The 13,677-nt window shown below is 48.1% G+C and overlaps 1 protein-coding gene across 4 annotated transcripts in view; it reads right to left on the bottom strand.

Annotated features, from left to right (window-relative positions):
* Positions 1-13,677, bottom strand: part of TMEM60 (transmembrane protein 60) — a 124,458-nt gene that overhangs the window by 42,463 nt on the left and 68,318 nt on the right. For 3 of the 4 annotated variants that reach the window (XM_078679227.1, XM_078679223.1, XM_078679205.1), the window contains one exon: positions 4,352-4,448. The gene's annotated coding sequence lies outside the window, so the exon portion shown is untranslated. Of the gene's footprint in view, positions 1-4,351; positions 4,449-11,392; positions 11,467-13,677 lie in introns of all 4 variants that reach the window. The other variant, XM_078679215.1, reaches the window with a different exon arrangement.

Genomic DNA, 13,677 nt, shown 5'->3' with positions numbered 1-13,677 from the left:
TGCTCCCCATGCTTGTTACGATCTACACTGTGAATGCTCCATTTTGGGGTGATCTGTGCAGCTTTATTCTCCCGCACTGAGGGGTGGTCTGGTCACAAATTGCTATCAGACAGGATAAAATGCGAGAGAGACATTATCTTTACGGGACAGTAAGTAGGTGTCCTTTTACTGTGAGGGCAAGACATAAAAGCGCATTACTAATTTTGATCTCCTATCGCCTCCCTCCATTCAGACAGCACTGAAAGTGATCGCTTTTGCGATCACTATTGTAAACAAACATTTGCAATGCAATAGGTTTTGCATTTGCGAGAGTTTGAACTATTGGCATTGTAAATGACAATGCCTTTTTTATGTCTTGGTTTTAAAAACAAATATAAGGCATTGTCACCAACAATGCCAATAGCTTAAACTCCCAAAAATGCGAGACCTATTGCATTGTAAATGCGTGTTTTGCATGGAGTTGTTTTGGTCTTAATTATGCACTCAGAAACTGAGCTGAAATGTTCCTATGTCCTGGGGCCAGTAAAGAAATAACAAAGGCACAGAAAGATACATCGTGAATTTTCTTCAACCTGTAGGAGGTCAGGGGTGCATTAAAACTTCTTATGGTCAGACTCTGCGGGCCAATCAAAAGTCACGGTTTAAGTGGCAGCTTAATTAAATTAGGATGCTGTATGAAAAAAATGTAAAAGCAAAACCCAGTCCTTGACTAACTAGATGGGGTGAAAATCAAATTCATTTCAACAATGGAATAACTTTAATAAGTTATGAACGCAGTTAAAAAAGACTACTCCGTCTGTTTTTCAACCTTCCAATGGCTACATGGACTGTGGTTTAATTCGAACATAATCTTCACACTCCCGACTTTGTCACTGTGGGCGAGGCTACAAAATGCTGTTCCTGTTTCATTTTGAGAAAATACACACTGTTTATAGCATTTCCGAACAAAAAGGGACATTTTTTGACCGAATATTGTCCCATGCACAGCAAATATGTGTCAAATGTTTCAACGCTGTGATTCGGCCCGAGAAAGGGGACAGTGACGTCGTAAAATCAAGAAAATGAAAGTATTGGCTCTGAAAACATTCAACTCCAATGTCCCTGAAGTGACGGCTTCGCGCGCCTTTTGTCGCAGGTGTTCGGTGCCTCGCTCTAAATTAAACCGGAGTTGGCCCATGAACTCTAAACAGAGAACAAGAGGCTCCAAACACGCCCTCCCTAGCTTGCAGGCAAGACCTAAGGCGGGGACGCGCTGTCCGCGAGGCCTGAACACCTCTGTGCGCCTCGTACGCCGATCGGGGGACGAACCTACCGAGTCTCACACATCCCGCGTGAGATGCGTACTCGGGAGTGTACTTGGGAGATGGTACGATTCGAAGTGAGTGTACGAGTCATACCAGGCAGGTGCGACTCGTAGGGTGGTGCGCTTACAGTGCCCGCGCAGTCTGGCGTACGCTCAGTGACCCAGGGCGCAGGCGCGGCAGAGAGGCTGTGCAAGTCGTGATGGGGGTGAGACACGCCGTCGCCGTGAGCGTGCACGCGACCAAATCCGCGCGTGGCCAGCTCGTGTCGCTCCCTCTCCCATACACAATGCTGGGCGCGTGGCCAGCTCTTGTCAGGTTTGTGGGCTGAAACGATTGCTATAGTTCTCTGGCGAGAACGCGCTTCGCGCGTCTCTAAGCCGAGACCTAAAAAGAATAAAACATAAGAAATTAAAATACTGACTTAGGATTCATAGAAAACGTTCTTAATTCTGCCAATGGATGTAGGGATAACTACGTCAGAAATTCGTTTTTCAGCACATTAAGGAATGGTTTGCTGGCATTGATCCACCTTTAAAACTCTTACAGGTTTTCACATCTTCCATAATATCCCCCTAGAGAGTCGGATGCACTTGTGCATCATCTGCGTTCAAGCTGAACCCCATCAATGGGGCTGTGAAGACTCCACACAGCAGCTGAATACTAACTGGAGACAGAGTAGTGAGTGAACCTGTAGCACCCATCAAGGCTGGAAGAGCAGTCACTGGATCCAATGAAGCTGAAGCTTTCCGTCCCACTTACCCAAAATCACTTAATCTGTCTACTTTGTGCGTCAAACAAGTTATCCGCCACTCTCGGCCTCTGTAACATAACGTACAAACACCGTTTAGAAGTAATTTAGGAGAAGTACTATGGATTCTAAGAAATGTAGATGCAATAAAAAGAAGACTCCCTACTTTTGGTGATCGCTTGATACAGCTGCGTCGTTTGCATCTATCTCCAATGGGTCCCAGTGCAAGGAATCAAAGTCTCTGAGAAAGAAACTTGGGTTAGAATTAACTAATGGTAACAAAGCAACTGAGATATGCCCTGGATTTCGAGTGAGCAGGGCGTTTTCCGTTTAAGAAGACACGTGTCCTACTTTTTGAGAAAGAAAATATCACATTTCTAAAAAGTGAGCTTAGGAGGAAATGGATTTTATTAAAATCACAGTGCAGCACTAGGCCCCGCACTTCTTAGAAGATCATCCCTAGGGTAACAGAGGTTTAATACAGTTTCCTATTCTGATCTTTGTCCCTGGAAAAAAAAACAAGACATAGGATACATCTAAGAATGCATGCTATGCTTCTGCTCCTTTCCAAGCTGCAATGTCCATCTCCCTTATGCCTCGTAATCCAATACCTTAAGTCTAAAAAGGATCTTGATAGCACAGTCTGTGGACAGAATAAAAGTTTAGATAACAACAAGAAAGGTGTGATAGGTTCACATTTGCTCTATTCGACACTACCTGTCGTTCCTAAACAAAAAAGGGTATTTTCTCCAACGTTCTGTTATGACCTACACCTCTAAGAGGATTGTCTACTAGGAATGATCACAGGAAAACAAGATGGGTACAAACTGTGTCATACAGCATTTTATCAACATTAAAATTGTACTTGAGCACCATAACTAGCAAAGAGGTGAGTCAGGAGTTTCCAACATGTGAAGAGACAAGGTTTTGAGCTGGGTGAAGGGAAAGTTGGTTCTTTTTCTATGCACATTGTACTAGAAAACTCTCCCCCTTGTTAAACCCAGTTAAAAAAAACATGTTAGTCATTTATTAAGTGATGATAGCAGCCCTCTTACAGAGACACTTCTAGACACTTGGGCACAGATGTAGGTACACGCTGGTGCTCTTTGAGTGGCTGTGTAGTTACGTCCTACACTTGTGGTATGGTTTGATCAGTGATGGTGGTAGGATTCCAATAATAGTTTATGTAATGACATACGGCACAGGACGTCATTTGCCATAAGCAGTAGCTGCCAACTTCGTGGTGTACGTTTTTTTTGTTTACATCCACCAAAGCCTGGGCAACCGTTTCTCATTAGTATTGTATATGATTTGTGGGTTTCACTAGTACTTTTCTTGTGTTCCTTCAAAGACAGCCCCGCTTACCACTTCCTCATTGTAGCTTGAGGTAGTGAAAGCTACTGGGGGATATCATTTCCCAGTGTATATTCGGTCACAGAATGGCCAGCCCAACCCCAACCATGGTCACATCTGGATAGATTGCACTCACTATTGTAGAAGGCTGATACTTCATAGGTAGGTTTGAGGTATGAAAATAAACCTAAGTAGCAGCTCGCATCATAGACAACTTCTGAAAACAATATCCCCATCTTTCTCCCTTTCCAGTTCCCCTTAATCTCTTGAGAGCAAAACCTTTTTTTATCCCTTTTGCAAAGAGAAGACCAACAAGTGTAGTATATAAAATGCATGCTTATCGACCCTGGTATAGAAAGTTAGGCAATATATAGAGGAAATAGTAGAGGCTGTTACAGGGAAAATACATAGAAAGGAGAATTCAACACAAATAGGAGAAGGATATGCTCTGTCATGCATGGCCAAAATCTGTGCAGATTCTTGACACACTATGGAACAATAAGGAATGTTATCATTTAACAATAAGGACAGCATCCTTTGCAGTTACATAGGACGATAAGTACCAACTTGCTTGCCTGTAATTTGTGTGTTGACTTGGAAGAGTGAAAGGCTGGGTTGGCCTTCCTACAATTCAAGCTCACAAATGTCAGATCATTCTAGTTGGCAGCAAGGGCATCTCAACTTAGTGGACCGCTTTTTACGCATATACATATTTGAGGCTTTGCAGGTCCCTCCTCTTATACTAATTTCAAACGCTGATAGCTATCTAAATGAGAAAGAAATAGTTTACATTTTCCTTCCCTTCCTTCTCTGTATCAACTTAGGCAGTTTTCTGTCTATCTGAAAATATTAACAACCGGCTGTGAATATAAGTGAATATGAGTGATGAGCACCCAGCTTTTTAATAAACAAACAACACTTCTAGTAGTCCTTGGTGTTCACTCACCTCATATTTTAGACTGACAGATCATTATTTTTTCTTTCTGTGACATGGCCACCGCCGTCTGCTCTTGATCCTCCTCCCAGAATATGGTCACAACTGGCTACAAAAAGGAAATTATTATTATCATTATTATTATGGACTTACTGGCAAAGCTAGTCCAGCAAAGTTCTTGTTGCTTTCCACCCCCTTCCAAGAAAGATTCACTTTTTCTGTTTGAAAGAGCTCTTCACAGTCTCAAATAATCATGGACTCGCCTCACTCAGTTTCAATAGTTGCCTTACTCGTGTAAAATCAAATTAAATTCAAAACAAAAAGAGGGTACGAGCACATTACCTCACAATCCGCTCTAATAGATTATGCTAAAGGCAGTGCATGAGAACGCTTCCTTAAGTGACAGTCTTCAGTTTTTCACCCTTGTTGGTGCAGCCAGTGCTATGTGGGCGCGGGTGGGAGCACACTGCGTTGCGTTGCTCTCTACTGAAGAAGGACAACAATCCCGAGACGTGTCTAGAGATACACAGCACCGGCTGCACCATCAAGGGTGAAGAACTAAAGGAAGTTACTGAAGTAAGTGTTGCATTAACCTGCATTTAGCGTGATGCAATGGTGTGAACTGCGTGCTAGGAAGTGAGATATTGTGCTCCACCTTCTTTTTGTTTGAAAAAAAAAATGCATTTAAACTCAAGTGCCTTAATACCTGGTGCCCGAAACAATGAATGTGTACTTCATTCTGACTAATGAAATGGCTTAACATAGGTGTGCTTTCAAATAACGGCCAGACTGTATTTGTATAAACTGAAATCATAGATAAATATGCATTTGCCAAGCATTAGAACTGCAAATAATAAAATATCAATAGGTTTTGCAAGTAACATGTGCCCTATTATTTTTCAGAAAGTGTAATGCCTCTGTGGGAGGCTGCACCTGTCGCTAATCTACTGAGGCTCTGGGGTAGATGTTTAGGTTGAGCCGCTTCCCTGCCTACATGGTAGCTGCCTTGATAGTCTAAATTTCCCTCCACACTTAAGTCTCCATATATCTTTCTTACGACTCTCCTCACTTTAGGATGTTTACTGCCTCCGAAAAACAGCAAACGTCACTGCTGGCCCCCAGCTAACGTTTTACTTCATGTTCGCATTCAGTGAAAAATATGGCATTTACAAGAAAGTACTACACCACCAGAGGCAAAGGTTAACTGCACAAGAAAAGGCAATTACTTTCCCTTCAGAAGGTGAGTTGAGAGGAAGTATTCACTTTTTTTTGGTCTGGGCCTTGGGACAGATTTATCAGCCGCGCCTATTGTTTTTTTTTTTTAATTCATATATAATGTTCACAGAGAGAGGCTTTTGGTCAGTGGGCTTCATTTAATGGTTTTTAAAATTATGATTCACATTTTGCTTCATCTCGCCTCTGCATATAACAAGGGCAGTGGGTCAACACGCGATCTATTGGCTCCATTCACTTGATCACTGCGCCTTTCAGTAGGCCGGGTCACCCACCTTGTTCCAGCCGCTACCTGCTCCTGCCGATCCTGCTGAGACTCCCGCCCGCCTGCTCCTGCCGCCGCTGCCCTCCCTGCACCCGAGCGACCCAGCCTCAGCTGAGCCACACGGCCGCCAGTTTTTCCCACCGCTGACCATCTGCGGCCCCGCCCACCACCAGCCCATTGGACGCCCCGCTCCCGCCAACCCAGCTGACCCGCCCTCCCGTCCCCCTACTTATGACGCCCCCTGAGCGACCGCGCAGCGGGAGCACCGAATGAGCGCCGAAGGTGCGCCAAAGGTAAGCCCGTCTGCGCCCGTCTGCGCCCGTCCGCGCCTGGACCGCGCCCAGTGCCAGGACCCCTGTCTCCCGCAGACACCAGCCCACCCGCCGGACCTACGACGCCACCGAACTCTACGCACTCAACGCCGGCCGAATCCCGGGCTGCTACCGAGCCACCCTGAGACGCACCCACGGACCCTTCTGCTGCCACTCCTGCAAGTTCACCTGCATCCGGACCTGCACTACACCAGCACCGACCAAGCCAAGCACCAGCAGCAACCACCTCAAGTGCATCCTGCTCAACACCCGCTCCATCCACAGACACGCCGTCGAGCTCTGGAACCTGCTCGACACCACAGCCCCAGACGTCGCCTTCCTCACGGAAACCTGGATGAACGCCTCCTCAGCGCCCGACATCGCCATCGCCATCCCTGACGGCTACAAGATCATCAGGAGGGACCGCGTCAACCAGACAGGAGGAGGCATCGCCATCATCCACAGGAACACCATCCGCATCACGACCAACACCGACGACACCCTCGCACCCGCCGAACACCTGCACTTCCAGATCCACATCAACCCCAAGACCACCCTCAGAGGCACCCTCATCTACAGACCCCCAGGACCACGCACACAATTCAGCGAAGACATCGCCGACGTCATCAGCCCGCACGCCCTCCTCTCCGCTGACTACATCCTCCTCGGGGACCTCAACTTCCACCTGGAGAACAACAACGACCGCAACACCACCACCCTGCTGGCCAACCTCGCCAACCTCGGTCTCAAGCAGCTGGTGACCACCCCCACCCACTACGCCGGACACACACTCGACCCCGTGTTCTCATCCAGCAAGGACATCACCTTCAGCCACGCCACCGGACTCCACTGGACGGACCACAGCTGCATCCACTTCAGCTTCAGAAGGACCACGATCCACCACCATCAACAACAGGTTGCACGCAGAAGCTGGAACAAGATCACAGCCGACCAGCTCGCGACCTCCCTGAGCATGAACCCTCCCACCAGAGCAACTAACCCAAGCCAGGCGGCCACCAACCTCACGAAGTGGATCAGCACCTGCGCAGACGACCTCGCCCCTCTGAAGACCCCGCCTAGCAGACCCGGCAGCAAGAAAGCCCCATGGTTCACCGACGAACTCAAAAGCTCCAAGAAGAACTGCCGAGCACTCGAGAAAGCCTGGCGCAGAGACCCAACACCGAACAACATGACTGCCCTCAAGCTCGCCACCCGAAAACACCACCAACTGATCCACGCCACCAAGAAAACTGCATTCAAGGAACGACTGGACAACAACGCACACAACAGCAAGGAACTCTTCAACATCGTTAAAGAGCTCTCCAACCCCAACGCCGGAAACAACGACATCACCCCTTCGCAAGACCTCTGCAACTCCCTAGCCTCCTACTTCCACAACAAGATCGCGGACATACACAACAGCTTCAGCACTCAACCGACGCACGCCACGACGGAACCACCGCCCCCCACCACCACCCTCCGCGCCTGGACCCCGATCAGCATCGAAGACACCATCCGCACGATGAACTCCATTCACTCCGGATCTCCGACCGACCCCTGCCCTCACCACATCTTCAACAAGGCCGACGCGGTCAGCGCACCCCACCTACGGGACATCATCAACACCTCCTTCAACACCGCTGCCTTCCCAGAGAGCTGGAAGCACGCCGAACTCAGCGCTCTACTAAAGAAGGCATCAGCCGACCCCACCGACCTCAAGAACTACCGCCCCATCTCGCTGCTCCCGTTTCCTGCAAAAGTCATCGAGAAGACAGTCAACAAGCAGCTGGCCGCCTTGCTCGAGACGAACGGATCCCTCAACCTCTCGCAGTCCGGCTTCCAGGCCAACCACAGCACCGAGACCGCCCTGATCGCAGCCACCGATGACATCCGAGCCCTGCTCGACAACGGAGAAACAGCGGCCCTCATCCTCCTAGACCTCTCCGCGGCCTTCGACACTGTCTGCCACCGTACCCTAATGCGGCGCCTCAGCAACGTTGGAATCCAGGAGCAGGCACTGGAATGGATCATCTCGTTCCTCGCCGGAAGGACACAGAGAGTCCGCCTCCCCCCGTTCAGATCAGAAGCCACCAAAGTCATCTGCGGCGTTCCCCAAGGCTCCTCGCTCAGCCCAACCCTCTTCAACGTCTACATGAGCCCCCTCGCAGCCATCGCACGCCAACACAACATCATCTCCTACGCCGATGACACCCAGCTGATCCTCTCCCTCACCAACGACACCGCCAGAGCCAACCTACACGAAGGGATGACAGACGTAGCCAAGTGGATGATGAACAGCCGCCTGAAACTGAATTCGGACAAGACGGAAGTCCTCATCCTGGGATCTTCACCCTCCACCTGGGACGACTCCTGGTGGCCCCCCGCCCTGGGCAGCGCACCCAAACCAACAGATCACGCACGCAACCGGGGCTTCATCCTGGACTCCTCCCTCTCCATGACCAGACAAGTCAACGCCGTCTCCTCGTCGTGCTTCAACATCCTGCGCATGCTACGTAAGATCTTCCGGTGGATCCCCACCGAGACCAGGAAGACGGTCACCCAGGCCCTCGTCACCAGCCGTCTGGACTACGGCAACTCCCTCTACGCCGGAACCACCGCCAAACTCCAGAAGAGACTCCAGCAGATTCAGAACGCCTCTGCACGACTCATCCTGGACATCCCCCGACACAGCCACATCTCCGGACACCTGAGAGATCTGCACTGGCTCCCGGTCAACAAGAGAATCACCTTCCGTCTCCTCACCCACGCACACAAAGCCCTACACAACCAAGGCCCAGGATACCTCAACAGCCGCCTCAACTTCTACGCCCCCACACGCCAGCTTAGATCGACCGGCCACGCCCTCGCCTCCGTCCCCCGCATCCGAAGAGCCACCACAGGAGGAAGATCCTTCTCCTACCTGGCCGCCAAGACTTTGAACTCCCTCCTGACCCACCTCCGCCTGACCCAGGACCACCTTGCCTTCAGGAAGCAGCTCAAGACCTGGCTGTTCGAGCAGTAGTGGACCCCCCCTCCCCTAGCGCCTTGAGACCCTCCGGGTGAGTAGTGCGCTATATAAATGCTTCGATTGATTGATCGATTGATTGAGCGACAGCACAAAGCATTTGCATATTGTCCACATTCGCCTAGAAATAGTTTCTCTCTACAGTGACGGAGCTGGTTCAAAACGTGATTTTTATTTATTTTTATCCTTAATTAATTATACATTTCACCTACCCTTTGATGATGTATTTTCTATCTCATGTTTTTTAAGGTTAAAGACCACCAGATAGAGCAGCTGTTGGTTGTAAAGACATTACGAAAGCAGGCCATCCAGCTTGTGCTCGTCTCACCAAAGGTGTGTATTGGCAAAGCCAAAAATGTCTTACTTATGCAAGAGCTATAGGCTTTGGCAATGTGTTTCAGTCATGCTCTATACCAGCATAGCTGCTGTTTAGCATGGCTAAAAGTTAGTTGCATGAAGTAGAGTGTTGTGGAGTGGCATAGAGTGTCGTGTATTGGCGTGGCATAGAGGCGAGTCGAGTAGTGGTGTACAGCGGAGTGGCATAGAGTGGACATGGGAAGAGTGCATTAGAGTAGAGTATTGCAGAGTATAGATGTGTAACGGTGCAATAGAGTGCAGTGGAGCTCCTTTCGCAATATTTCACTTTGGGCATTGACTTTCCCTGCTCTCGCCGAGACCCGTGAATCGCCGCTGGATTTCTCCGTGAGGCTAAGGCTGCAGGAGGGGCACGGCCAGTCATCTACCAGTCCCCCACAGGTCTCCCCCGCCGCCGCTGCACTCTGACATCTGTGCACGGCCGCCGAGGGGGGAGACCACAATCACCAGCATCCCCTGCGCTTGACCCAGCCCACCGCAGGATTTCGCGCCAGCTGGCGCTTGTAAAGGAGGCTAGACGTCCCGCGTCGCGGGCGCAGCCGGGTTAAGCCCGGGCAAAGGGCGGGCCCTCAGAGGCTCGAGGAGACTGGGCTGGGCCACCCTCCTTGGATCTATTTTGCCCCATGGGATCTCGACAAAGGTGACTCTCTATATATCTCTTCTGTATATACACTCATGTCACCTGGTACATGTTTCCCTATTTGATCCTATTCAATCGGTCTGACTGTATATTAACTTTGTGGTATCCTGTATAAGGGTTTACTCATAACTATACCAAGATATATTACCACCAAAATGAGTAAGAGCAAAAGTACACCTATGTCAACCCGTTCTACTTCAAGGAAAAAGCCTCAAGTTACTACACCTCTTCCAAGCCTTACCGCGATTGATAGAATGCTCGCAAAAACTATAGGGGTTGTTGTCAATGCGATAGAGAGCACAGAGAGGCGCCTCTCATTACCCCCAAGTATCTCCCTTTCTATTCAGCCAACCCAGGACTCGCACACGCACGTTAATTCATCTATCCACACGACATATTCTCAAGACTCTATTCTTATGGAATCTTTTGCAGGCTTCCCTAATATAGAGAATAAGCAGCTAACTCCATCATGCCAAATCTCTCCACCTGATTTTGTTACCCGGGAAAGCAGGCTGTCCCTGACCCCCTACAAGCATGGTCAGGGGGTAACTAAGTTCAGCACAGAGAGACTCTAACATCGTAGGGCAAACCCCCAAAACAGTCGATCAAAGTCAGCTGATAGCCTCTGAGAGTAGTATAGGCCTCAAGACTATTGATATTGATACTAACCTGATCAATAGGACAAGTAATAAAAACACTTGTATGGAGACTCTCATGCAAAAAATAGAACATTTAATGAAGTCTCTTATGCGCCCTCTATTACAAAGAGTAAACACGATAGATGAGAAATGAGAAAAGATGGGAGAAGTTCATCTGCGAAATAACGAGATCCTGACGAAGTACGCCAAAACCCCCCAAACTCAGACCCATCTTAAAACCAAAGCCAAGCCGATGTGCCCTACAACTAATAAGAACACCCCTGTAGCCACATCAGGCCCAAGTAAATTGGCTAAACAACAACCACATTTACCAAAACCATTAGACAAGGGGCACAAAGAGCCCCCATGGTCTCTCTTGTGATAACAGGTGGGAGTACAGATGAGAAGTGTGCAGCCAAGTAAGATCGGCGCAGAAACTATAGAAGGGGGGGACGAGAGTGAGTGGGCAGCCGAGGGTTCAAACATCGACAACGACAACAGCATCAGTCAACAGGCTCAACCTAAAAGACCGGCACCAGTTAGTAAGTTCCCATGCATTGACTTACCCCCGGAATCCCACCCCTTCACGGTGATGATGATAGGAGTACCCACTTTAGACGCAGGAAAGTTTGAAGGTCACCTAGAATTAGAAAATAAGGTTAGTCATTGGCTAACTAGATATAGGCCCATTCCCCCCTCTTTAAGTGGACAAATCCTACATGTTAGGAAATTAAACTGGGTGTGACAGAGGAAAAAGAACTATGAAGGTGACTGCATCGTAATAAATTTTAAAGACCGTCGGGTGGTAAACTACATTAGCGGCTGTAGGGAAGGTGACCTAGAGAGCAGGATCCAAACAGTAGATCTCAGCTATTTCTATCCCCCGCCCCCCCATGGCCCAAAGGAACATACATCGACAGCACCCACATAGACTTAGGTACTTTACTCATCACGACAACCACTCATTGGCCAACGACATCACGTGCCCAAACTATACCTTTGGAAGTGGTCGCCATGACTACTATGACACCCAGTATAGGGTACCCACTTTTAATCGATTTGACGCCTTCCATCAGCAGGAAGGCCTCGAGGGAGTAGATTGACATTACGAAAAGACCCCAACACTAACAACAGATATCCTCCTAGATCTACGATATACTGTTGAAAATAGGGATAAGCCGCAGGAAGTTTTGGCCCATGATTTAGCCCCACTGGTCGCCTCTAATGACACCTCTGTGGAAATAAATGAAACCGAGAAGCTTACAGGACCCGTGATGTCAACTAACGATCCGCTAACCTACGCTGAGTCAGCTACTGCCTTGCCCGCACAGACCTGTGAACAAAAGCAAATGCCAACAAGTGAACGGATTATTAACCCGGATTCAAAAATAGCTCCAGAGGATATTACAGAGTCAAGCTTTGCGATTCCTCCAGGAAAAGCCACAGGGGATGAAGTCCCGGTCCCAACAGATCCAACAGCAAGGAGGCACAACATAATCTCATGGAACATTGCTGGTCTAGCGGGTAAAATCACTGACCCGATTTGGGTGACTTTTATAAAATCGTTTTCAGTAATCTGCCTACAAGAAACATGGCTGGTAGGAAACAATGTATTCATAGAAGGGTACAAAAGTTTCTTTGTGCCAGCCGAGCCGTCCAGGAGTGGTAGAGCTAAATGGGGTCTAGCGGTGTACATTGACCTAGCATTAACATGTTCTGTTCAAAGATTTCCCTTTTGTGACAACGACATTCAAATACTGTTGGTTAAAAATGGGAAAGAATCATTAACTTTGATTAACTTTTACAATGCTGTTAACAAAAAAGGTGATTGTAAGATTGTTGAATTAGGTAGTTTCCTTAGGGATAACAGAGAGACTTTCACCCCAGATCGTTATTGCAGGGGACTTTAATGTACATCTCAGTGGGAACCCAGCAAATACAGTAACCGGTTTAATGGGTTGTAACAGACTAGAAGGCTTTCACTTTGATCATACCCCCGGGGCAATTTACTGAACAATTTTACGGATGAATTTGATTTAATCACTGCCATGTCCCAGGTGGACGATCATATTCTTCACGAAGTCCCCACATATAAAGGCAGCATGGGGGGGTTCTTATATTGATCACATACTTCTTTCTAGTGCTCTCAGCACCCATATATTAGGTTTTAAAGTTCTTGAGAACTCACTTAGCGACCACAACCCAGTCTGCATAAACTTAGGAGGCAATATTTTAAATGTGCAAAGAAAAAGGGTAGATGGTGGGGCTCTAAAATGCACAGATGGCAAAAGATGCTTAAAGGGGGTAAAGGTGAACTCGGCCCAACTGTACGAACAGATTAATAATATCTGTAATATCGAACTATTAACCTGTGTTTCTCCAGCATGCTCAGCCCAGGAAATTCTCTTAGCTTATGATGGCATTGTCTCAAAAGTTGGGGCAATGTTAACCATACCCTCTACAGGTCGGGCTCGTAGTGACCCTAAGTGGTTTGATCACTCGTGCTCGAGGGCAAGTCGTGACTTAAAGACGGCTCTAAAAGCCAGACCGAGGGACTCGCTAAGTATTAGGGCAGCTCGCCTTACCTATAAAGGGCTTTGGCTGTACGTAAGGCAGAAGTGAAAGCTTCCATTTGGGAAAATCAGTTAGATCCCATAATACTTGGAAATAGTGCAACATTTTGGGGAATTATAAATAAACCTCTGTTTGAAACCCCAGGTGAATCCTCAATAGGCACCCATATATTAGAAGAAGAGTGGGTTTCCCACTTTAGTTCCATTTTTAACAGCGAAATGCCACAGCCAGAACATAAAAAAGGTAATCCAGGCGACAACCCTCTGCAATTTTCTAT

The sequence above is a fragment of the Lissotriton helveticus genome, chromosome 1_1, assembly GCF_964261635.1.
Source record: "Lissotriton helveticus chromosome 1_1, aLisHel1.1, whole genome shotgun sequence".
Classification (NCBI taxonomy): domain Eukaryota; kingdom Metazoa; phylum Chordata; class Amphibia; order Caudata; family Salamandridae; genus Lissotriton; species Lissotriton helveticus.
Note: the sequence above shows the minus strand (reverse complement) of the source record. Positions and strands in the feature narration are given on the sequence as shown.